General features: G+C 39.6%; 1 protein-coding gene and 1 pseudogene across 1 annotated transcript in view; both read left to right on the top strand.

Annotated features, from left to right (window-relative positions):
• LOC138424773 (small ribosomal subunit protein eS10-like) overlaps positions 1-20,408 on the top strand; it is a 57,599-nt pseudogene extending 37,191 nt beyond the window's left edge.
• GRM7 (glutamate metabotropic receptor 7) overlaps positions 1-27,434 on the top strand; it is a 909,573-nt gene that overhangs the window by 423,639 nt on the left and 458,500 nt on the right. The window lies entirely within an intron of this gene.

Genomic DNA, 27,434 nt, shown 5'->3' with positions numbered 1-27,434 from the left:
ACGAGGATGGCTAATAGTAAAACTAATACTAAAAACAAAACAGTTCTGAAAATATCATACTGGAACATTCATGTATAACTGGTGGGGATATAAAATGGTACAGCTGTGTTAGAAATATGTTTGGTACTTTCTTTCAAAGTTAAATACCTGGTCTATACCCCAGCTATGTCACTGCTGATTTATGTTTTAAAAAAAAAAAAAACACGAAAGCCTGTGTTCACTTAAAGACTTGAACATAGATGCTGCTAGCTGGTTTACTCATAATCATCAAAATTAGATGTTACTCAAATGTTCATTAAGAAAAAAAGAACAGTAAGGATTGTGCTATACTCGTACATGGAAATAATATTTAGCAGTAGAAAGGAACAGACTCCCAATATATACATCCAGATGGATGGATCTTAAAAACCTGTGGGATAAAAGAAGTCAGACGTAAAAAAGGCATACTGAATAATTTCATTTCTATGACATTCCTGAACAGTGAAACCCAGAATGTGGTATTAAACTCAGGTTAATACCTGACTTACAAGGCGGAAGTGGGTTTAAAGATGATTTGGGAGATTGATAGAAATGCTCCTGGTCTTGATTATGTTTGTCAAAACCTGTTGAAACTTAAAATTCTGTACATTACATAACATGGAAATCATTCAATTAAAACAATTTTTTTGAATATACAATTAACCAGTAAGGTTAATTTTATCCAACATAATAAGGGGATTTTGAGTTCTGGCTCCATATTAAATGATTTTAGTTTCAAATATGTCACTTTTTATAGGGTGAAGGCTTTGACCAGTGATAAAAATGATCTATGCTTCACATATGCTGTGTGTAAATTAACTACATAAGATATTTATTTTGAAGGTCAAATAAGATAAGGTGTATTTAGTACCTAGGGCGTAAGAAGTCATCAGTACAGATAGCTTTGCTCCTCTTATTGCTTTTATCACCTTTATCATCATATATAAGTGAAGATCAGAAGGAGAACACAGTAGTCTATTAAGCACTAAGTTATTAAAAATCTAGGAGACAAATGTATAATTAGTGATAAAAATAGACGGAGATACAGATATTAAATAAATGTCAGTCTAGGTGTTTACTCTAGAATTCACATCTGGTCTTCTACAAGTCTGTGAAGTGACTTTAGGAAATTAAATGTTAAGTGCATGTGTGTATTGATATGTACTTTTGCAGAGGTAGAACTTCCATAGCTTTCTTGAAATTTTCAAAGAGGATTTGTGACCTCTACTAAAAGATAAATTATATGTATTCATGGAATTACCTGTCATTAGGTTATTTTATTCCAAGCAGTATCCAGCTTAAAAAAATAATAATTTTATTTCGGTATATAACCGATTCACAGTGCTGTAAGAGTTTCAGTTGCACAGCAGAGCCACTCAGCCATACATATACATGCATCCATTCTCCCCCGAACTCCCCTTCCATCCAGGCTGCCACATAACACTGAGCAGAGTTCCCTGTGCTATACAGTAGGTCCTTGTTGATGATCCATTTTAAATACAGCAGTGTGTACATGTTGATGTCAAACTCCATAATGTCCCTTTCCCCAAGCCTTCTTGAAAATAAAGGCAGAAAGACTCAGGAGAATAACAGTTAGTTTGTCATCTGCAGACCTCCTCACATATGTTTCTTGGGCTCCATTTAGCTTTTACAGTTACCCATCATTTCTTGAAATGAAAGTAAATGAGCAGGGAGAGAGAAAGGTATCTCAATATTATTCTGGACAGTATAATCCTATGTGTTATCAGCCACATACATATAGACAATTAGAAAGTGTGGGTAGGGGACATTTTTGAATGCTTATCTTCAAAACCATAGTGTTTTATGATAGTAAAGCTTAAATATGATTTAATAAAGTAGAAACCAATTCTGATAAGGGAAATATAAATAGATTTAAAGGCAGAAAAGGGCTTGACTGAACACATCACTTTTTAATCACCAAAATTAGAAGTATTGTTATAGACAAGTTAGCACATTAGAATGTGGTTGCTTTCTCCTGAATTTTCCATGTGAAAAATCTGTGGAAATACTCAAGGATTGATATTTCTGTATTTGTTATAAATACAACTGTATTTGAGAGAGTTCAAAAATAACATAATAAACACACAAGGGAGAGGTATATTTCTGTCTCACTGCTGTCTGAGTGGCTCCGTGTACAAGTCATTAGGGACTCATTCTAATTCTTCCTTGTTTACCCTAAACTAGCAAGAATCAAGATGGCACACCACACGTCTGCATTCCAACCAGGAAGGAGAAAATGAGAAGGAAAAATTATACTCTTTCCCTTTAATGACATGGGCAGAGATTGTGGGCATCCTCATGCTCATATATCTTGGCCAAAAGTTAGTCACATTGTTCTTTTTTTTTGTCAAGGGCTCAGATAGATATTCTACAGAGAAAAAGAGAGTGGATATTGATGACAATACATTGAAACTAGATATCCCTAAAGAATTACAGCTACAAAGAAAAAATCAAAATACTCTTTTTTCCTTTATGCTGATTATTTCAAAGGATTATATCATTCCTTATAATTGGTAACGACTGTGATTGAAACCAGAGGATATACTTTTACTTTTGTATTTTGGCAAGAAGCACTTAAAAGTAGTTAAAAGAATGAACTTATATTCTAAAACGAACTGTAGAAATAAGCATTTATGTAAACACTAAACATTTGCTGATATTCAGAAAAAATTAAAAAAACAACAATTTGGAAGACTGGAAAAAGAAATGGAAACCCTTCATGGTATGCACTTTGGAAATTGGAGTAAGTCTAGTACTTATGAATGTATTCGATGATGCACTTGATTAGAAGTGAGAGAGTCCAATTAGGGAAGCTTAAGAAAGAGAAAGATGGAGAGAAAATCAATATGGCACTATTGGAGGGAACTTGAAAGCAAAATGTTGGAGATGATTATGGTAAAGAGGTTGACTCAGGTTGGATTGTGAAGTACCTTCCAAAGCTTAGTAGGAAATTTGAATATTATTCTGTAGGCAATTGGGAGACATAAGGTAAATGTTATGTTATTAGGTCTTCACAAATGATATACTGAGAGGGAGTTAGGCAGAGCTGATGGAGTTCAACAAGGGGCTATTAAAATTGTAAGAAGCCAGGAGAATTTTAATGCTTCCAAAGAAAGGGTAAAAGGAATGTGGTTCATTTACTGAGAAAAGTGTACTTAGCTAGGAGTCAAGGAATAATTGTTCTCTCAACACCTGACCTTAAATCATCTACTTTTTTTTTTTTTTTTTAGGGTTTCAGTGTCAATGTGAGGGTATTGTTATACTTTTCATGAAGACAGCGTGGCGATAGAATGACAATATGCATAAAAGTATGTGAAAAAATACTAAATGGGATTCAAATCTTATATGCTTCGATCATTTAAATATAATCATAACAGAGCAAATAGATGTTTAGATTAATGTAGTGTTAGGCTATTATGGTCCTTGTATTTTAATTGTGATAACTTGTTATGAAATAGAGAACCATTGTAGGCCACTATTTGGTTTAGATGGTAGCAGTGCAATAATATTCAGAGAAAATTGACTACTAGTTGGATTCACTCCCAAGACATTCACTTTTTTTATTCCATGAACTCAATTTGTGTGCCTGACCCTCTAATAGATCCTACAAGTAGAGTGACTCCCTTACAATATCCCTGGACTAAGATTTAAGACCTTTAATTTGACTTATATGCAGAGTACATCATGAGAAACGCTGGCAAGATTGCCGGGAGCAATATCAATAACCTCAGATATGCAGATGACATCACCCTTATGGCAGAAAGTGAAGAGGAACTAAAAAGCCTCTTGATGAAAGTGAAAGAGGAGAGTGAAAAAGTTGGCTTAAAGCTCAACATTCATAAAACGAAGATCATGGCATCTTGTCCCATCACTTCATGGGAAATAGATGGGGAAACAGTGGAAATAGTGTCAGACTTTATTTTGGGGGGCTCCAAAATCACTGCAGATGGTGACTGCAGCCATGAAATTAAAAGACGCTTACTCCTTGGAAGAAAAGTGATGACCAACCTAGATAGCATATTCAAAAGCAGAGACATTACTTTGCCGACTAAGGTCCGTCTGGCCAAGGCTATGGTTTTTCCTGTGGTCATGTATGGATGTGAGAGTTGGATTGTGAAGAAGGCTGAGTGCTGAAGAATTGATGCTTTTGAACTGTCGTGTTGAAGAAGACTCTTGAGAGTCCCTTGGACTGCAAGGAGATCCAACCAGTGCATTCTGAAGGAGATCAGCCCTGGGATTTCTTTGGAAGGAATGATGCTGGGGCTGAAGCTCCAGTACTTTGGCCACCTCATGTGAAGAGTTGACTCATTGGAAAAGACTCTGATGCTGGGAGGGCTTGGGGGCAGGAGTAGAAGGGGACGACTGAGGATGAGATGGCTGGATGGCATCACGGACTCGATGAACGTGAATCTGGGTGAACTCTGGGAGATGGTGATGGACAGGGAGGCCTGGCGTGCTGAGATTCATGGGGGTGCAAAGAGTCAGACGCGACTGAGCAACTGAAATGAACTGAACTGAACCCCCTTGTTATGTATCAAAAGTCATATGGATAACCTGTCTTCAAGAATGAATTATCAAAGAGATTTATTACTATTCCATTTCTGTTGCTAGAAGTGAGAGGCCCAAAATAGATGAATAATTTCCCTTAGCCACAGGACAGAGGGCTTTTTCTTTTCCCAGTTATCAGAAGTAAATATTTAAACTGAGTGTGGAAGCACAGGGAATCCTCTCTCTGTCTCCATCCTCCAAAGTAAAAATCAATGCAAGATATCTGACTTATATTCAGATTAAATTATAGCTCTTTCCTCAGCTGACTTTTGATACTGAAAGAGAGAAGAAAAGATTATGTGTATGAAATCAGGCAGAGAAAACAGAATGTGTAGTAGAAAGGAAGCTCCCTGATGCTAAAAGCTAGTTTGAGAGGATTCTGATGTTTATAGTAGAAATGACTGTATTAAAGAGAACAAGTTGAATTTTCCTTCTCACCTGTTTCCCCCATTGCCCTTGTGTCCTTCTGGATGCAGAGCTCCACACCATCTCAGAAGGTCTTCTAAATTAGAACAGTTTTCCCTGGGCTGAGAAATGCTGATGGTCTACTGATGCTCTAAAGTTGGAGTTCTCACTCTTTTCTGGAGCTCACACCCGTTTGAGAATCTGATGAATGTTACACAGCAAAGCTTGAAAAATGTTTGACTAGAGGATGAGGTTAGATGTTGTTTGACCTGCCTAGGGTATTTAAGTGAAATTGAATTCATTGTCCACATTGAAAACTTGGGAGATTCCTTGCAAATATCTTGATGTCTGGCTTTCTAAGAAAAAAGAGAGTTGGTCTCACTGGCTATAAAGCTGAGTGGTTGATGATCCTTCAGAAGAAGATATGCTTTCTTTATTACAAGCATTGCCTGCCACTCATACCTCATTGATTTAAGGTAGATATTTTAGTTTATAATCTCTTGCTTTTAGTTCCAGCTGCAGGAAATGATGAGGAGGAGGAGGGTAAGGATGGTGGTGGTGATGAACACTTAGGTAGTATTCAACATTTGCCAGATGTTATTATAAGAATTTTATACATTTAAGTTTATTCAATCCTTTAAGGCATCCCTATACATCAGTTGTCTTTTGAATCCCACTTTATAGCTGAGGAAACTGAGACACAGAGAAGTTAAGGACCTTGCCCAAGGTCGCAGTGCTGTGATGTGGCAGAGTAAGGATTCAGGTGCAGGCGTTAGACTCAAGAGGTAGGGCTTTAAAACTGTTCTAATAATTTTTCTGACCATTCAGACTAGACTAAAGTGCCCCCAGCCTTTTGAGGGAACCCCACAAGGATTTCTTGGGCAGTGGGTTAAAGGCCTCTCAGAAAATGCTTTAGAAGTGTTCACTTCAGGTTAATCATGAAATAGACAATTATGGAAACTGAAAATGGAGTTGTTTCATTACCCTATTATAAGATAATTGATTAGATCAGAACGTGAAACCAAAATTGTTCATCATTTATGTAATCTGACAAATGATGGCTACATAAGTATTGCTTTAAAAAGGAAGATGATCCATGAGTTAGCACTGCCAAGTGTAAGGGACATGGCTTTGTTATTGTGACCCCTTATGGATGGCCTTCTCCCCCATCCCAGTAGCTCACCCAGGACTGAAGGTGTGGGAAAAAATCATGTCCCTACCTTAATCATAGAGATCACTGCGCCAGGCTCTCTTGGGCCCAGTAGTTTCACAGATGATATTATCAAGGCTATATAAGGAGCAGGGCCATCTTCATCCCACTGGGCCCCATGGTTGCTTTAAGGCTCTGCTGTTGCCATTTGGAACCTATAAATATGTGCTTTGTTTTTTTTTTTTTTTTTTTTCTTTAAGGTCTCGATTTTCATTTTGTACTGTGCTCCATAAATTCTGTAGGCAGATGTGATCAAGAGGCAGCAGGTCTTAGGGTATCACTTCCCAAAGGCAGGGAACTTTATCCATCTGTTTCCTGAACTTTCAAAGTACCCAGAATTGGGCCCTACACTATAAGCAGCCAATGAATGTTTCTTAAAGAATATTCAGAGTACACACGCCAGTTCAGCAAATGTTTTCTGTGAAAGGCAAGATAGTAAATACCTTGGCCTCAGCGGCAATATGATCTCTGTTGCAATTCCACAACCAAGCCACTATAGTTCAAAAAGCAACCATGAGACCAAAGAGGTGAGCTCCACTGTGTCCCAAACTGTATCTATTGATTACTAGATGGAAACTCCCATGGATGGAGGAGCCTGTTAGGCTGCAGTCCATGGGGTCGCTGAGAGTTGGACACGAGTCGGTAACTTCACTTTCACTTTTCACTTTCATGCATTGGAGAAGGAAATGGCAACCCACTCCAGTGTTCTTGCCTGGAGAATCCCAGGGATGGGGGAGCCTGATGGGCTGCCGTCTATGGGGCTGCACAGAGTCGGACACGACTGAAGCGACGCAGCAGCAGCAGCAGCAGCAGCAGTAGTAGGCTGGATGTGGTCAATAGGCTTAGTTAGCTGAGCTCTGCTCTAGAGTCAGACTGCTCAGATTCTAACTCTAATGATGCCATGTACTCTGTGACTCTGCGGTAGTTGTGTAACCTCTCTGAGCTCTAGTTTTTTTGTAAAATTGGGATAATAAGAGTACTTTCCTCATGAGATGGTTGTGAGGATTAAATTGAAGTCATGTATAAAAGGCACCAAGCCTAGCTCAGCACATGGAAATAATGTAGTTGTTACTTCTCTAATCATTGCTATTAACGGGTTTACCTTCAAAACTCTAAGCATTCTACAGATGATAAACAGATACTACTCAATTTCATCTGATCCTTTCCTGGATCAATTTTGAGGGAAGAACAAATATTCTGTTAGTTATTCCAAGGAAGTAGCCTATCTCTACCTTCCTCGGCAAAATGTTTCATGGTGAGGAAGTAATAAGTTTGGTCTTCATAAGGCATCCATGCTTACTGGAACTAGTCAGTGAGGAGCAAAAGACCTCCTTTTTCCTCTGCAGGAGGCCTACTGTCTTTGAATCTCAATTTCTCACCAGTTAAAGAAGGGGCCACACTAGAAAAATGTCCAAGGCCATTTTTGAAATGGAAGAGGTACCATAATGTAGACATTAAGCACTTAGACTCAGGAACTACATTTGGTTTTAAATTCTGTCTCCACTAGTCTCTATTCTGTGATATTCATTTAACTCTAAGAGGGGCCACAGCCTTTTCAGCTCTGGAAGTAAATAGTCTACCCACTTCCTTCTCATTTGTCAGATTCTTCATGTAGAAAGTAAGAAATCAACACATTACCTTGACTATTCAAGTATGACTTTAAATTAAGGCTGATATTTTATAAGAGGGTGCTCAGAAATGTCTCCATTTAAACTACATGCTTTGGCAACACTGTATATTTGTTTCAATATTTTCGAAGAACAGAACCACAAATGGTCTAAAAACCAAGTTATATACTCATTCAACATGCTTAAACCATAAATTTTCACATATAAAAGATGATGGAGAGAAGTTGCTTGGGTGAAATTTCTAGCAGTAGTGGCTTGATTTTTTCCCTTAAAGACAATGTTGATGAGAGCTTAATTTTTTTTTTTTTTTTAAGAACTAACTCAGCTTCTATCTGGATTCCACAAAGCACACCAACCAGCTATAAAATGTTATTCCCAAATGAGTTACCACAGATTTCCCCTGTGAGGTTTCTGAGTTTACAGTCTTGTTTCCCTACAGTCTGCTTCTCTACAGAGCTGTACAAGTCATCTTATAAAACTGCAGACCAAACCATACCGCTCCCCTGAATAAATTGCTCCATTAACACGAAAAATGTGCATCCCTCACCGGGTCACAGGCCTAGTACGGGTGTTCCTGCCGCATCCTTTCTGCCCCTCACTCTGTGTACTGACCCCTTCTCTGTTCCCCCAGCGTGCCATGTTTATCTGCTTCCGCAGCCCCTGCCTGGCTGGTTCCTCTGTCTAGAACAATATTTTCCCAGATCCTTGCATGCTTGCCTCCTTGTTACTGTCCAGGGATAAGCTCAAACATCAGATCACACTTACTACTTTAGGAAATTCTCTGTTTCATTCATTAATTTATAATTTCGTCTGTTAGAGGGAAATCACCATGAAAAAAGGACTGTCCTATTTAGTCCCTAGATCACTTCCTGATACATGGTGGGTGTACAGTGAATACATATTTTTTGAGTGGATAAATGAAAGAATAAGAATTATTTCTATCTGGAGTTTGTTTAAAGGAACACTTTTAAACAAGTGGAAAAGCTTACCTGCTCACCATTTTAACACTTTAGTATCAGAGAAAAATGTTTGATGATAACTGGAGTGCCTCTGTGGTTTTCTCTAGTTAGAAGTTGGGGGAGTTTTTTATAGTGAGGTGACCCACTTGATGTAATATGATGGTTGTTTTGTCTATGAGACTGTAGACTTTCTATACACACACACACACACACGCATACACACACTCAATAAGAGACATCAAGTTCCTAAAGAAAGGTGCCCAGGAACCATTTGCTGAGCACCTACTGTGTCCTAAGGAATATTCTAGGCTCTGGAAATGCAAAGCTGAATAAGCATGATACTTACCCTTGACGAATTTATCGTCTAGTTTAGAGACAATTCAATAAATAAGTAGTACTTTGATAAATTTCTGATGAAGACTGCTAAAAGTTGCTGAGAGAATCTAAGATAGAGTGATTACATTTCTCAGGGAATTTGAGAAGCCTTAACTAGATAACTAGATCTCAACAGTAGATTTTGCCAGAAAAGATGAGGGTATGATTTCAGAGTGTCTGCATAAGCAAAGGCGTGGAAGTGGATTGTACATGATATTATTTCCCCCATTTCCCATGTCTTACATTAAGGTTCTGGCTACTGAGTAGTGCAAGTCACTGTTTCATTAGTTATCAGATTCTTTCTTGGAAGTCCTAAATGAGGGAGGCCCTTGAGACAGGGGCAGGTTGGGTGAGGGGCCTATATGGTTTTTTTTTATGGAGGACCTCTCTGCTATCAAGAGTGTGTTCTTAAGAGACCATGTCCATTTCATTATTAATATATCATCTGCATGGTGTTTATTTTCTCTTCAGTCTTATCCATAAAGGCATTTTCTGAGGATATCTTGACCACATGAGATTAAGAATCTTTCTTGTCAAGAGTAACCTAGTATTTTAACTACCAGAGCAAATCCCTATGAATGGCCATTACAATTTGCTTACTGCTTGTGAAAAAATTTAGGAAGCTCAATACCTCAGATGGATGCTAGTATCTGGAGAGTAAATCTGTGTTTGCTCTAATTTAGCTTCCACTCCTTTCTCCTTTCCCCACAAGAATAAGAATTGAGCAATGAGCACAAATGTAGGAAATGAACTTTTGGTTACCAAAGTGGAAAGGAGGGGAGGGATAAATTAAGAGTTAGTAGCATATACACACTACTATATATAAAATAGATAAACAGCAAGGACCTATTGTATAGCACAAGAAATGATATTCAGTATTTTGTAATAACCTGTAAGAGGAATGTGAAAAAGAATATATATATATATATATACACACACACACACATACACACACACACACATATATATAACTGAATCACTTTGTGATACACCTGAAACTTAACACAAGGATTATAAATCTACTATGCTTCACTTAAAAATATATAAAGAATTGAGTCATGAATATAGTTTTCTCACATCTATTCCATGAGCTTATTTACTCAAATCCAAATAAGCCTAGATGAAAACCTAGCACTAGAAAACCGATGTCATCACTGCTACTAAGTCACTTCAGTCGTGTCCGACTCTGTGCGACCCCATAGACGACAGCCCACCAGACTCCCACATTCCTGGGATTCTCCAGGCAAGAACACTGGAGTGGGTTGCCATTTCCTTCTCCAATGCATGAAAGTGAAAAGTGAAGGTGAAGTCGCTCAGTCGTGTCCGACTTAGCCACCCCATGGACTGCAGCCCACCAGGCTCCTCCGTCCATGGGATTTTCCAGGCAAGAGTACTGGAGTGGGGTGCCATTGCCTGCTCCAGTCATCACTAATAATTAACTAAGGTAATCAATGCTTTTGCAAAACCATTCGTGTTAGTATTAATGGGATTTCACATGTCCACCTGTGGCCTCTTCCATAGAGCCCATCACAGTTCTGTGGACTTTTAAGTGTCATTCATTGACTCCTACAAGGGATTTCCATATTGAAAAGTTTATAGCTGTACAAAGTTTCATTCCTTCCCCTCTTCTTTTTTGTAACTGAGTGACTCCTCATAGGAAATCACAGGGACTATGATCCAGCTACCTTCTTGCTCTTCTGCATTTTTTAGTTTCTGGTGATTGAGTCATCCATGTACTGAGTGTTGTGCAAAACCTTTTATTTAACTCTTACAGTCTATCCCTAAAAGTGAGGTAGTGCACATTTGCATCATATATTTTTCCAGTTGAGGCTACTCAGGCCCAGAAAATACAGTATTTAGGCACGTGCAGTGAGTGACGTGGTGGCCTGATTCAAAGCCCATTATTTAACCACTTTTATTTACTTAATTTTGTTAGACCATTATTTAACACAGTATTTCCTTGCCAGCTTATTCTCTTTCTCTGTCTTTGCACTTCCCTGTTTCTTAGCTAGCCCTCTCTACTCAATCCATTTGTATTGTGTCTTCTAGAGTCAGTGGAGGTTGGAGAGACGCATGCTTAAACCTAGAGTATAGAGGACCAAGGAACAGGTGATCAGGTTGAGAAAGTAGGCTTTATGCAAAAATTCGAAAACCTAAAGGTCTAGAATCTGAATAGATAATACTGCCAAGAAAAGCAGACAGAGAATGAAAGCAATGGGAAATAGTATGAACCAGGGCAACTGGAGGGTCCACATCCTTGGTAGAAATGAACCTCCTATTCACCCTTAGACAAAGGGGGCCCATTGGCATAGTCTTCTCATTCTCCAGGAAGAACCATACATCCAGTTTTTTCCAAGAACATTCCAATATTTGAAGTTGTGACCACTAATTTGAATCTGTGAAGACAAAGTATAAACAAAAAATTCTTGCAGCCTAAGTTTAGGCTGTGAACTCCTAGTTTACCCCTTGATATACTCTAAGACTAGGGATGTTTGCCATCATTCCTTGTATCCTCCCATTTTATTTCAAGGAAATCTGTGTTGTACATTGAGTGTTTTGTTGCTACTCTAAGAGCTTAGAAATACTCAGAAGGAAAGGACTATGACAAAAGGATCATTGAGGGGTAAGGAGAGTCTGGATCTTTGACACAGGTGCTGAGAGAGCAGAAAATAAAGGATATGGAAGTATGGTAATCCAAGGTGAAGACTGAAATCCCCATGTGTTTTGTAAAGGTACTTTACCAGACTCACTTCAGGTATATGTGGAAATGAATGAGTGTGCCTGTAGCAGGTTCCAGATGAATAGTATTGGCACTGGTCTTTGCTAGGCTGGAGCCAGACAGAGCAGACAAAGCTGACAGTGTAAATGACCCATTTGTGGTCACAGCTCTTCATCTACTCACTTGGAATCTCTTTTATACCTCTTTTCTGCTAGAGCATTTGGATAGCAGCAGGCACTGCTTAATTGGAATTCATGGTATCACCGACTCGATGAGCATGAGTTTGAGTGAACTCCAGGAGTTGGTGATGGACAGGGAGGCCTGGTGTGCTGCGATTCACGGGGTCACAAAGAGTCAGACGCTGAGCGACTGAACTGAACTGAACTGAACTGAAGGAAAGCCCAACTTGGTTGCTTGATACATTTTGCACTTTTTAAAGAATGTAATTTTATTTGTGAAACAGAGGTCTTGGAAACACCCAAGCCACATGGAGGAGCTCTGTGCCTCATAGGATGTTAGAATGAAGGGGGAATCCAGGAGAAAAGGTGTGGCTGGAAATCTACAGGGAAGTGGTCATTGGAGGTAGTCAACAGCACTGATCCTTCACTGTTTTTCGTGGAGAGGGCTCTGGTCAGCGGTTCTGATTTCCAGCAGTCGCAGAACGTTAACCACACAAAAGCCCCTTGAGATGTGCCACTATGCTCCTCTTGTTTTGCTGATGGAGAGGTGAGACTTGGAGATGAACTGTGTCTCCATGAACAGAGGCTCCATCTTGTTCTCTGCATCCCAAAGGCTGGGGCTAAGGATCTGCTCTGATTATGGGTACCATAAGCAGTGGAGTCTCTGAGGCTAAAATCCAGACTCTGCCAGCTTCTAGCTCAGTGACTTCTTGGAGTTGAGTGCACAGCTCTATAAACTGAGGATTACTGTGATGACTGAGTGTGTGAATAAATGAAAAGCTCTTGGCACTAGATGTGTCAAAATATATTAGAGTCACTCTTTGGAGCTCAGTTCCCTTACTGCCAAGTAAAGGTAGCCCAAAGTGGTGAATGTGTTTAAGGCAGCTTGCATTAAACCTGCCAGCAAATGGAGAGTCAGTGAATGTTTACTTGATTATTAGTGAACAGTTAATAATATTTTTTTTTGCTTTCTGTTGGATCTGTATGTATTTTTCCCAGTATGTATTGAGAATATTCATGTAGTGACTGGTGAAAAGACAGTTGTTCAAATTTAATTTTCAAATTACTGGTATGCTTTTCAGCAGGCACCTTTTCCTTTTCTAGGTGAATGGGCAGTTGGGTATTTGTGAATTCTTTCCCAAGAACTCAGGCCACATTCACATAAATCCTATGCTAGATAGGGGATCAGAAATGATACAGCCCAGCTGCCTCTGTACTAGGATATAACACTAGCTATTTATGAGCATAGTTGGACTGGAAAACATTTTAGTCTGGATTTTTCAACTGACTTCAGATTAAATTAAGGGCAGACCTTTACAGGAAGTGCCTATATGGTTCTGGAGAAGGAAACGGTAACCCACTCCAGTATACTTGCCTGGGAAAACCCATGGACAGAGGAGCCTGGCGGGCTACATTCCAAATGGGGTCATAAAGAGTCAGACATAATTTAGTGACTAAACAACAACAGTCTATTTGTGATTTACTTATTAAAAAATAGAAACAATGTTTATAATTTGCCAGACTCTTCTTCAACAATCATAACTCATAATAATCCTGTTCAGTTCAGTTCAGTCACTCAGTCGTGTCCAACTCTTTGCGACCCCATGGACTGTAGCACGCCAGGCCTCCCTGTCCATCACCAACTCCTGGAACTTGCTCAAACTCATGTCCATCGAGTTGATGGAACTATCTAACCATCTCATCCTCTGTTGTCCCTTTCTCCTTCTGCCTTATCTTTCCCAGCATCAGGGTCTTTTCCAAGGAGTCAGTTCTTGACATCAGGTGGCCAAAGTATTGGAGTTTCAGCTTCAACATCAGTTCTTCCATTGAATATTCAGGACTGATTTCCTTTAGGATGGACTGGTTTGATCTCCTTGCTGTCCAAGGGACTCTCAAGAGTCTTCTCCAACACCACAGTTCAGTAGTATCAATTCTTCGGCGCTCAGCTTTCTTTATAGTCCAACTCTCACATCCATACATGACAACTGGAAAAACCACAGCTTTGACTAGATGGACCTTTGTCTAGATGGTCCTTGTCTCTGATTTTTAATATGCCGTCTAGGTTGGTCATAACTTTTCTTCCAAGGGTAAATGTCATTTAATTTCACGGCTGCAGTCACCATCTGAAGTGATTTTGGAGCCCAAAATAAAGTCTGTCGGTTTCCACTGTTTCCCCTGTCTATTTGCCATGAAATGATGGGACCAGATGCCATGATCTTAGTGTTTTGAATGTTTAGGTTTAAGCCAGGTTTTTCACTCTCCTCTTTCACTTTCATTAAGAGTCTTTTTAGCTCTTCGCTTTCTGCCATAAGGGTGGTGTCATCTGCATATCTGAGGTTATTGATATTTCTCCCAGCAATCTTGATGCCAGCTTGTGCTTCATCTAGCCCAGTGTTTCTCATGATGTACTCTGCATATAAGTTAAATAAGCAGGGTGACAATATACAGCCTTGACATACTCCTGTTAGATGATAATCCTGTTAAATGGATATTATTATTATCATTCACATTTTATCCATCTTTTAATTTCATGGCTACAGTCACTGTCCACAGTGATTTTGGAGCCTAAGAAATGCTCTTGCAGGCCAGGTGAGGTTACTGCTGCTGCTAAGTAGCTTCAGTCGTGTCCGACTCTGTGCGACCCCGTAGACGGCAGCCCACCAGGCTCCCCCGTCCCTGGGATTCTCCAGGCAAGAACACTGGAGTGGGTTGCCATTTCCTTCTCCAGTGCATGAACAGGGAAGGGCATTTGGCCATCTGATGTTGATTTAGGACCCCTGAGCTAGACAGTGGTCAGTGCCACGTATGGGTCATTGTTTCCATCCTGAATCCAGGGTCGCTGGGTAACCCTCTGAGCCCTTTGTCTCCACAACAATGAAGTGAAAAGTTAGAAATGGTTTAAAAAAAATAGAAAAGAAAAAGAGATGGGGATGGGGAGAGAAGGAAGCTCTGATATATCTCACCATGATGAAAAGACCAAAGGAAGGTGTGATAGGTATAATAATACACTGCTGCTAAATCGCTTCAGTTGTGTCTGACTCTGTGTGACCTCGTAGATGGAAGCCCATTAGGATCTCCCACCCCTGGGATTCTGCAGGCAAGAACACTGGAGTGGGTTGCCATTTCCTTCTCCAATGCATGAAAGTGAAAAGTGAAAGTGAAGTCGCTCAGCTGTGAACCCATGGACTGCAGCCCACCAGGCTCCTCCATCCATGCAATTTTCCAGGCAAGAGTACTGGAGTGGGTTGCCATTGCCTTCTCCTAATAATGCACTAGAAGAACGAAAAATACTAGTCTGTTGTTCAAGAGGAAAAACAGAATCTAAAATACAAGTTCAAGGCTGTGCTATTAAAACTCACTTTTTTCTGGCTAAAAATTTAAAAATTCAGTACAGCAAAGTGTTACTTTTCAAAAGAAAGCATTTAGTTTGAATACACCATGCTTGACAATCACCTAAATTACTGCATGAAATTACAAGAACTGGTCTTGAACAATAAAACCATGTCATGGAACATGGAGTTTCTCAGTGGGGACAGAGGCTGCTGGAAATTGCTTTTTGCAAGGAAGCCCAAGTGACATCAGAAAGGATTGTTTGTGTGTGACCAGAGTTGTACCCAGAAATTACATGCAACAAACAAATCTCTGTGAATTAGAAATGCTTGAACATTGTTATTACTCACCCTTGAAAACCTTATGTAAGGAAAACAATGTGCCTACTTACTTATTTTTTTTTTTTACCAAACAAAATGATTTCTATTTTATTCTCTTTTTTCAATCCAGCAGAAAATATTCAGCTCAGGATTTTTGGCATGAACTCTGTGAAACCCAAAAAATATATCTGTTTTATCAGTCTAAACAGAAACTGTGCATTGTATCACTTTCAAGTTGCTGAATGTACTTGAATCACCAAACATAAAACCACATTCGCTTTTTAAACTTGAATAATTCATTTTTTTTTTCAACAGAGGTAACTATCTCTTCTGAAAATGTTTTATTCAATATCCAAATGTAACTTGAACTTATTTTACATCCCCTGAACTGATCCTTTGACTTTGGAATTGTAGGAGACCCGTTTAGTGTCTTAACTGGCTATTTAATTGGTTTTGTAATAGCAGTTGGTAGTTTTCCAAACAGAGGGGGGATATTTGCTGAAATTGGGTATTGTTCTCTGGTGCTTTTGTCTGTTGTTTCAGGGAAACTCATAACACTTATTGTGCTTTGGAATTTGTTAATTGTATTTTTTCCTTTTTTTGAGGTAAAAAAAAAATGAGAATAAGGTTGGAAATTGCTTCTTTGTGGAAAACTGAAATGCATTGATTGACACTGGTTATAGGAACTTAAAAGGCCCACGTTGATTTTGGCAACTATTGATTAGGCCCATCTCACTACCTTTGGTTAGCGAGGAGACAAGAAAGCTGAAGTTTTCCTTGTTGTTTTTCTTTCTCTATTAGCAAAAAAATTCGGGAAGAATATTCTGTCTCTCATAATGAAACCATGCTGTTACCACACGGCCTTGAAATGTTAAAGTGTAGAATGGGTTAGTGAGAAAAGTGTATCAGTTGATATTCTAATGAGAAATCCAGAGGGGGTTAGAATTGTATTGTTATGAGAGGTTAGTTTTGCAGAGTATGGGAAAGAAAGGAATAGACATTGGCCCATTGGTTATAAATACCTCTTAAGGCTTTCCACTGGACCCCGTAGAGACTCCTCATGAACCCATGTCTCTCAAATGTTTTCCCCCTAATTTAGAGTCAGTCGTATTTAAATATAATCCTGCAATAATGGTGAAATCATGAGTCTCATACAGATTTGAAATGAGCCCATTGAAATTTTTATTTAAGTATTAACAGAGGACCCTGGGTGATGTTACAACTAGTTCAGAGAAGAACCAAAGAACAGACAAATTTATAGATCAGGAATACTGAAAGACATTTGCACATGGATGCAAAATTGACTAGGGGGAGGGGTAGTCAATAAAACTTCCAGCAGGTAAAACTTCCATATGTTCACATGTCTTTGGACTAGATTATTATTTCCTATTGCTATCAGTTATCTACGATTTGGAATTGTGACCTATCTCAAAAGAAATGAAAGCACAGAACCCCTGTATAATCAGAAGCAGATGACCTAGAAGGAAGGATGTTCTCTAAACTAGGCTGTCTTCCATGGAAGCATATGGTTTCTACTACAGTCGTATGGTGGGATCCATGATTCATTCTGCTCCTGAAGATACACCTACAGTTTAACAGAAAACTTTACCAAGTATGAAAAGAAGGGACCTGAACAAGAAAGCCAAAATGAACACTCCTGTATTCTTTTTTGCCTTTTTGTTGTTATTCAGTTGCTCAGTTGTGTCCTACTCTTTGCGACCTCATGGACTTCCAGGATCCTCTGTCCTTCACTATCTCCTAGAGTTTGGTCAAATTCATGTCCATTGAGTCAGTGAAGCTATCTAGCTATCTCATTGTCAGCCACCCTCTTTTGTTTCTTGCCTTAAGCAACTGCAAAGATATTCTACCAGAAGCATAACTTTGCTGACTCTTATTCTTTCAAACTAAACGGTGCATCAGTCAACTCTTGCTGCTCATTAGAACCATCTGAGGAGCTTTAGAAAAACCTGACGCCTGGACCCAGACCCAAATATTCAGTTTAATTGTTCTTTGTCACCCCCTGCATCTGTTTAGAGCTCCTAGGGTACTTGTAATACATGACCAGGCTGAGAACTATTTCCCTAAAGAGTTGAGTACCATTTCTCAGCTGTTTTCTCCTGTGATGATTTAGCCAAATTTGCAAAACCAAAGGCATTTAGGGACCAGGCTGATGATGAAAATGCATGAAGAAGACCTGCTTCTCCTTCTCAAAATAAAGTTGACTTTTCTGCTACTTAAAGGGATAAGAGCAAAATCAGCCTTGGGCTGCTCTTTCCTGATCCAAGTCCTCTTTCTGTGAAACATCTTCTTCCCTCTTTCTTTCTAACCTTCCCTCCCCTCCACTTGGTCTTTTGAAGACTAACTCCTACCCTTCCTTTAGAATAATATTTCACAAACTTTAGGATGCCTTGGAATCACCTGAAAGGCTTTTAATGTACCTACCCCGGGGTCCCACTCCAAGATTTTCAGATCCAGTAGATGTGGGATAAAGCCAGAAAAAGTTACATCATTGACAAGTTCCCGTGTGATGGTGATGTTGCTTATATGGGACCATAAGCTGAGAACTGCTGCATTAAATCTTAACTCGTGATTTCTTCTTTGAAGGTTTGAAAATTGAATTAGCTCTCCACTGGCATTTAGCTAGACTGTGCCTCTTGTGACCAAAGATGGTCTTTTGGGGACCATAGTATCTTTAGTGTGTATACTGAAGCATGGACAAAAAAGACGTTGGTGGATAAACATGAATGCTTAAGAAGCTATCATCTTAAGACATCAGTTTTTCTCAGCACTTCCTCATTTTCTTTGAGTTACTTTTTCCCAATTCTCAGTTTATTACATGGCTTCTTATCTATTCACAGATCTCTGTGACACCTCAGCTTGGTTTAAAAATGGTTCCCTCTCCAAGTTGCATGTTCTTTATCCTCAGAGCTTCACAGCTTCCTCATCACCTGGTATTTGTTAGAAATTCAGAATCTCAGGCCTTACCCTGGGCTTCCCGAATTAAAATCACACTATGTTACAGTCTCCAGCTGAGCAGTACAGAGGACCACACTTCCAAGTTCAAGAAACACTCTTATCAGCCTAAACGCATCCTCAGTCTACCTTGTATTAGTATTAAAACAAAACAAAAGAAAGCCACTTGAGCTAGTTGCTTCCTTTGTTTTCAGGGCCGTCTTGGCTGAGTGCCTTTCGAATCTTACCACATTTGTGCTGCACTCTTGGCAGCTGATAACTGCTTCATGTATCCTTCCTGAGAGATCTGTGTTCCTGTTTTAACAGGGTCTTTCTCAGCCCCATCTAAAAGAATTAAGGAAGCAGAACTCTTAAATATTGTGACAGATTCATGGAGAAGACAGACAGAGAGAGCTTTAACTCATATACACATTTTATGGAAGAAAGCCATCTCTGACTGGTTAGGATACAATCATTATTCTTATACCCCAGCTTCATCTTATTTCCCCACTGTCATCTTTTTGGTCTTTCTCCCCCACCTCTTTCCTCTCTCCCCTCCATGACCTTTTCTCTTCTTCCTCTCATATTCTCAGACATTTTTACATTATTTTATAATGTAAAGCAACTCATTTGGAGTCTCAACTTCCAAATGACATAGGCCAGAGAATACACAAAATCGATTTCCAGTAGAGTAACTAAGGCTAGAACGATGCAACCTTCTGGTGCACTATCTGGAGATCATGAGTTTGACCTAGTCCTTTTAGGCTCTGGCCCCGGACACAGCAGTCATCACAGTGTTGGTGCCCAAGAAGAACCAGATTGCCATTTATGAACTTCTTTTTAAGGAGGGAGTGATGGTGACCAAGATGGATATCCACATGCCTAAGCACCCCGAACTGGCAGACAAGAACACACCCAACCTTCATGTCATGAAAGCCATGCAGTCTTTTTTTTAAAATATAAATTTATTTATTTTAATTGGAGGTTAATTACTTCACAATACTGTATTGGTTCTGCCACACATCGACATGAATCCGCCACAGGTATACACGTGTTCCCCATCCTGAACCCCCCTTCTTCCTCCCTCCCCGTACCATCCCTCTGGGTCATCCCAGTGCATCAGCCCCGAGCATTCTGTATCATGCATTGAACCTGGACTGGCGATTCGTTTCATATATGATATTATACATGTTTCAATGCTATTCTCCCAAATCATCCCACCCTCTCCCTCTCCCACAGAGTCCAAAAGACTGTTCTATACATCTGTGTCTCTTTTGCTGTCTTGCATACAGGGTTATCGTTACCATCTTTCTAAATTCCATATATATGCATTAGTATACTGTATTGGTGTTTTTCTTTCTGACTTACTTCACTCTGTATAAGGCTCCAGTTTCACGCAGTCTTTTAAATCATGAGGCCATGTGAAGGAACAGTTTGCCTGGAGACACTTCTACTGGTACCTCACCAACGAGGGCATCCAGTATCTCCGCAATTACCTCCAGCTGCCCCCTGAGATTGTGCCTGCCACCCTGCGCCACAGCCATCCTGAGACTGGCTGGCCATGGCCCAAAGGTCTGGAGGGAGAGCATCCTGCAAGACTCACACAAGGGGAAGTCGACAGAGACGCCTACAAAGCGCCATGCCCCCTGACGCTGACAAGAAACCCAAGGCTGGGGCTGGGTCAGCAACTGAATTCCAGTTTAGGGGTGGATTTGGTTGAGGACATGGTCAGCCACCTCAGTAAAGTTGAAAGGGATTGTTTTGTGTTGAATAAACCTGTCGCCAGGAAAAACAAAAAAAGAGTTTGATCTAAACTTCCCATGAGTTGCCACTGAGAATATAACCTTATATTGTAGGACTGTATTGGAGGGCATGTTTTAGGTGATTGCAGAAGATGACACACTACCACACTATTAAATTTCTCATTTTAACCACTACCTCTTTAATGAAATACGTGTATAAAAGTGCTTTTCCCTTTATTTTAAACACATTGCCTTGATATAAGAGAAAATGAACAACCTCTAAATTTTAGCATCTCCCTTACAAAAGTGTGACTTCCATCCCAACACAGTTAATCACAAAAGGCTGATTTGCTTGATTTTTCCCTTGATTCCCTGACAAGATGCACTTCTGAAAGAGTATCCTGTGTCAGGCTCCCCTAGGCGGGAGCCTCTTTGTATACTAGACTTAATCTTTAATGTACTCTGACTCCTGGTCTGATGAAGGACTTAGTGCATGCTTCATAACTATCTGAGATGAAAATTGCTGCAGGATCAAATCCTAAGATACAGGGCTAGAAGATACCCTTAGAGTTCTAATTGTCAGGTTCTTTATGGATTATATTTCAGACTAGCTCAAACCAAAAGTGAGGCCACATGATCAGTTACTCATCTTTTTGACCCACTGAAATATAGCCCTAGCCCTTTTGATTTATAAATGCCTAAGAATTTTTGACTTTTTTTTATTGTACCGTGAGATCCTCATACACAGTATGAAGTATAGAAAAATACTTTGTTGGTACAGTAATGTGGCATATTAGTTATTATTATTGTTGTTATGCTCAAGCATCACTGGTTTATTGTGAAAGTGTTGCCAAAAGGAGTGCAGGGTTTGGCTGCTCACTGCTCAAAAGCCAATAAACAGGCTAGGTTGATGGAAAGGGAAGTTTGCTTTATTTCAGATGCAGGCAACTTGGCGGGGAGGGGCAGACATTTGTCCAAAGGCCAACACTCAAGCCCCTGCACTGGCAACCAGTGGGGCAAGAGCTTTTATAGAGCGAGGGAGGGTGGGAAGTAGGGGACGTGTTACCTGCAGAGGCAGCGCAGTCAGCATTTGTCTGAGGCCAAATCTCACAAGTGTGCCAGCTCATGTCCTGGGTGCACTGTGGTCACCACGCAGTTAACTTCTCCCCTGGTGTTTTAGTATCTACAAGACAGCTCAAACGATGTGGCTCAGAATATTATCTGTAACCTTGAGGAAGAACTAAAGGGCCTTGGCCATGCTTAATGACTACATTGAGTCTCCTGTCACTGTTTTCCTTTTTTCCTGCATTTCTCTCTCTCTGATTAAACTTATTCTTCAACTAAAAAGTTTTCCACAGACAAAAGGCAGGCAGAGGACATGATGGGGGGCAAGGACCATAGGTTCCTGCTCCCTTACAAAAGTACAGCACCTTGCCAGCTTAGCTTACAGTTAGGTTTTGTTATGAGGGTTGTTTGGCTTGAACTTGAACCAATGAAAGTCAAAATTACAATTCATAGTTAATCTACCACATGATCGAACTCTCATTGCTTGGGCTTCAATGAATATACAAACACAAGCAGTGTACATGTACACGTGTGTGTGTGTGTGTGTGTGTGTGTTATAATATTTAATCTACACACCCCAGGGCCCGGTCAATTTGACACATAAAAGGAACCATTACAAGCCTAGAGTGCAATTTTATCCTCAGGTTTTCTCCCACGTTAAGTCTTTGGCTTGCCACCCTAATCTGGATAAGTGACTGCTGGAATGTTAGGTTTCACGAACCAGACAGTTTCCTAACAGAACAAAAGTGTGAGCTAGAAGGAGATTTCCAGTGCTTTATTATGCCATGGCTATTTAAAACAGAATCTATTTCTATTTACTATACATATTATTTTGTAAAAGATGAGTGTCGCATACTGGCCACATTTGATCAGCATGGATATTCTGAAACAGTCAGTAGTGGCCTGGGGTAAATATTCAGATGGTATGAATCTAGCTGTCTGGGTCTATATCTATTCACTAAGAAGAAATAGTTGCTCCTATACATTTTAAATATTTTAATTGCATTGTCTATGTTATTATGGTTTTCTTTTAATAAGACTTTAAAAAGGAATAAGTTGAGAGAGAATAAGATGAAGAGGAAAGAAAATGGACAGGAAGATATTGGCATGTTTTGCATATTTTATAGTTACTAGCTAAGAAAGATGATTGTGATACATATATATTATATTTGAGTCTCCTTTTTTCCACAGGCTATTATAAGACAAAGTAATAATTGATGATTTTTCAAGATATTAAGAATTCTAAGTAATATATTACTGTGAGGACAAATACTTTTTTCTTTGATATCTTGTCTTTTTAATATTTGCCTTTCAGTTGTTATTAAATAGCATTTTGATTTCTAAACTAAGTTTATAATAGCATTTATATATTATGGGGAATTTGATTTACTTAGCAAAATTATTGTTAGCAGTGAAAAGATGCATAAATGCTATATTTAAGATATACTCAAAGTGATAAGGTCATGTTTAATAGAACATGCCCTAAAGCAATTTCCAAATAAAAAATGTTAATTAAGCAGTATTAGGCTCTTGGTTTGATTTTGTTTTTATCTTTAATTTTATCATGGTTAAACTAAATATAAAATAAAAATGAAAATTTGATAAACCCCAAACTACAATTTGTCTTACTTGAGCAAACCAGTGTTCAGATAAATGAAAAAAATATGTATATATATGATTATTAACTGAATAGTATTTTATGTTTAAAAAGAGAGTGACATCATTGCTTTAATTCAGCATGTTAAGCTTCTTAAAGGACCATCTCATTTCCTTTTTTCTGTTCTTCATTCTAACTTACTTACTGATTATTTAATATATAGACTTTTGGATTCATTTACTATGGATCTGAAAAGCATCCATTGAACACCAATTTACATAGGCATTTACTTATGTTAAGGACATATGATGAGTAAGCTGTGACTGCTGCTGTAGTATTGCCACTATCCAGTTGGTAAGACAAGTATAAGAGTAAGCTCAGAGCGTGTATGGCATGTGCCATGATGAAGTGTAAGGGTGAATTGGCAAGAATATTGGGAGAAAAGATATATTTAGAAAACAGGGAATTCTCAGGTCTTTGCTGAATGAGTTGAATATAAACTGAGTCATTTCAAAGTAAATAAGACATATCAAGTACTGCATTTTAGACTCTTTTGTTGACCATGATGGCTACTCCATTTCTTCTAAGGGATTCCTGCCCACAGTAGTAGATATAATGGTCATCTGAGTTAAATTCATGATTCCAGTCCATTTTAGTTAGCTGATTTCCTAGAATGTCAATGTTCACTCTTGCCATCTACTGTCTGACCACTTCCAATTTGCCTTGATTCATGGACCTAATATGCCAGGTTCCTGTGCAGTATTACTCCTTACAGCATCGGACCTTGCTTCTATCACCAGTCACATCCGCAACTGAGTATTGTTTTTCTTTGGCTCTATCCCTTTATTCTTTCTGGAGTTATTTCTCCACTGATCTCCAGTACCATATTGGGCACTTACCAACCTGGGGAGTTCCTCTTTCAGTGATGCTATGAAAGTGCTGCACTCAATAAGCCAGCAAATTTGGAAAACTCAGCAGTGGCCACAGGACTAGAAAAGGTCAGTTTTCATTCCAATTCCAAAGAAAGACAATGCCAAAGAATGCTCAAACTACCGCACAATTGCACTCATCTCACATGCTAGTAAAGTAATGCTCAAAATTCTCCAAGCCAGGCTTCAGCAGTACATGAGCCATGAACTTCCAGATGTTCATGCTGGTTCTAGAAAAGGCAGAGGAACCAGAGATCAAATTGCCAACATCCGCTGGATCATTGAAAAAGCAAGAGAGTTCCAGAAAAACATCTATTTCTGCTTTATTGAATATGCCAAAGCCTTTGACTGTGTGGATCACAATAAACTGTGGAAAATTCTGAAAGAGACGGGAATACTAGACCACCTGACCTGCCTCTTGAGAAACCTACATGCAGGTCAGGAAGGAACAGTTAGAACTGGACATGGAACCATAGACTGGTTCCAAATAGGAAAAGGAGTACATCAAGGCTGTATATTGTCACCCTGCTTATTTAACTTATGTGCAGAGTACATCATGAGAAATGCTGGGCTGGAAGAAGCACAAACTAGAATCAAGATTGCTGGGAGAAATATTGGTAACCTCAGACATGCAGATGACACCACCCATATGGCAGAAAGTGAAGAGGAACTAAAAAGCCTCTTGAAGAAAGTGAAAGAGGAGAGTGAAAAAGTTGGCTTAAAACTCAACATTCAGAAAACTAAGATCAAGGCATCTGGTCCCATCACTTCATGAGAAATAGATGGGGAAACAGTGTCACACTTTATTTTTGGGGGGCTCCAAAATCACTACAGATAGTGATTGCAGCCACGAAATTAAAAGATGCTTACTCCTTGGAAGAAAAATTATGACCAACCTAGATAGCATATTCGAAAGCAGAGACATTACTTTGCCAACTAAGGTCCGTCTAGTCAAGGCTATGGTTTTTCCTGTGGTCATGTATGAATGTGAGAGTTGGACTGTGAAGAAAGCTGAGCACTGAAGAATTGATGCTTTTGAACTGTGGTGTTGAAGAAGACTCTTGAGAGTTCCTTGGACTGCAAGGAGATCCAATCAATCCCTCCTAAAGGAGATCAATCCTGAGTGTTCATTGGAAGGACTGATGGTGGGGCTGAAACTCCAGTACTTTGGCCACCTCATGCAAAGAGCTGACTCATTGGAAAGACCCTGATGCTGAGAGGGATTGGAGGCAGGAGGAGGAGGGGACAACAGAGGATGAGATGACTGGATGGCATCACTGACTCTATGGACATGGGTTTGGGTAAACTCCAGGAATTGGTGATGGACAGGGAGGCCTGGCGTGCTGCGATTCATAGGGTCCCAAAGAGTCGGACACAACTGAGTGACTGAACTGAACTGAACTGAAGACATATCAAACACAGTTGTCATTTAGTTTTTTGGGAAGGCTAAGGTGTAGTCAAAGCTATATGACTATATAGAGAGAGTAGGACCATAAAGAAGCTTGAGTACTTTCTGTAGATGAGTGAAAGCTCATATTATGAGGGACCAGAAACCACGAGGAAGCAGAGAAAGTTCTTTGTAGAGATAGTATAAAGTTGAAAGAAGGTAGAAAGGTAAGGCAGCAAACAGCCGTAAGGTGTGCCCCAAGGAGAAAATGGGGAGTAGCCACGCTTGACTTCATGCCTTTTTAGCTCCACTCCTGTAAAACAGCTAAACACCATTTCCACGGTGTGAATGCTTCTCCAGGACTTCATACTTTCTGATGTGTGTGTCTATGCCAGTGTGTGTAAGTGAGAAAGCAAGCTTTAGTTGGTTTATATTCATTGAACCCGAAGAACGGCTTCTATGAAATGCCTGTTGAATTGTGGTTATGGTTTTTCCTGCTGGGAATCAGTTTTATCAAATAAATTGTCACATCTGGACTGTTTATCTTGGTCCTGAAAAACCATGGCCCATGTTCTTCCCTATAAACCTCTCTTGATTCAGTGCCAGGAAGGGGACCTCCTGACCACAAGGGAACTTCACCAGCCTGAGTTTCTTCCAAGCCATGGATGGTCCCATCAGAAATAGGTGTGTTTGCTCTGTTAAAATAAAACTTAATTTATTGTCTCATTGGAAAGTCAGAAACATTTAACACTTTGTATACTCATTAGTTCTAAAAAGGTTTGTTGATATTGTTGTTCAGGTGCTCAGTTGTGTCCAGCTCTTTGTGACCCCATGGACAGCAGCATGCCAGGCTTCCCTGTCCTTCACAGTCTCCTGGAGCTTGCTCAGACTCATATCCATTGAGCCGGTGATGCCATCCAACCATCTCATCCTCTGTCATCCCCTTCTCCTCCTGCCTTCAATCCTTGCCAGCATCAGGATTTTTTCCAGTGAGTCAGTTTTTCGCATCAGGTGGCCAAAGTACTGGAGCTTCAGCTTCATCATCAGTCCTTCCAATGAATCTTCAGAGTTGATTTCCTTTAGAATTGACTGGTTTGATCTCCTGGCTGTCCAGGGGACTCTCAAGAGTCTTCTAAAGCACAGCACCACAGTTCAAAAGCATTGATTCTTTGGCGCTCAGCCTTCTTTATGGTCCAACTCTTAACATCCATGCCTGACTACCGGAAAAATTGTAGCTTTGACTATATGGACCTTTGTCAGCAAAGGAATGTCTCTGCTTTTTAATACACTGTATAGGTTTGTCATAGCTTTTCTTATTCTTATGGGCAAAAGTTGAACCTATCAACACCAGCAAAACTCAGTGAAAGGTAGCATGCCACCTCACTGTATCTGGAACAGTTGGAAAGGCCTTAGTCTCTGAAAGGCAGAATGCTGCCTTTAAATATGACTTCCTGTGTATGACATTTGGCATGCCATGCTCCCTATGTATCAGTTTCATCATTTAGACAATTTTGTGTCTTTTAATTGTGACAGCAGTTATCTTATGAAATGAGTACTCTCTGGAACCATCCCCTGGATTAAAGTCCTGGCTCCTCTGCTGGTTAGCTGTGTGCCCATAGGCAACATATGTGTTTTTGGCTTGTGCATCTACAAAATTAAAATTGTGGTGATACCTGTTTATAGACTGTCATGAAATGTAAATATAATAAAACATGTAAAGCCCTGATACAAAGCCTCGGCATGCCTGCCACGTAGCAAGAGCTCAGAAAATTGTTTCCAGTAAGTGTTGACTATTATAGAGTGTTTTGTAAAGCCTACAGCACTGTACGCATGTGGTAATGTTGAAACAAAGGTGTCTCAAGTCACGGAACAATGTATTTTGAGTTAATCTTTAAACTACCTACAATCGACAGCTTGCTAATGGTTGAGCTTGTAATTTCTATCTCCTTATATAAAGACCAGTTAAGTAGAAATGGTCCAGAAATGAGCTCTCCTGTGGGACTGAGCAGTTTTATGAAAAAGCTTTTATCACCATTGCCAGACTTGCAGG

This window comes from Ovis canadensis, chromosome 19 (genome assembly GCF_042477335.2).
Source record: "Ovis canadensis isolate MfBH-ARS-UI-01 breed Bighorn chromosome 19, ARS-UI_OviCan_v2, whole genome shotgun sequence".
NCBI lineage: Eukaryota > Metazoa > Chordata > Mammalia > Artiodactyla > Bovidae > Ovis > Ovis canadensis.
The sequence above is the reverse complement of the archived record's forward strand: the minus strand, read 5'-3'. Positions and strand labels throughout refer to the sequence as shown.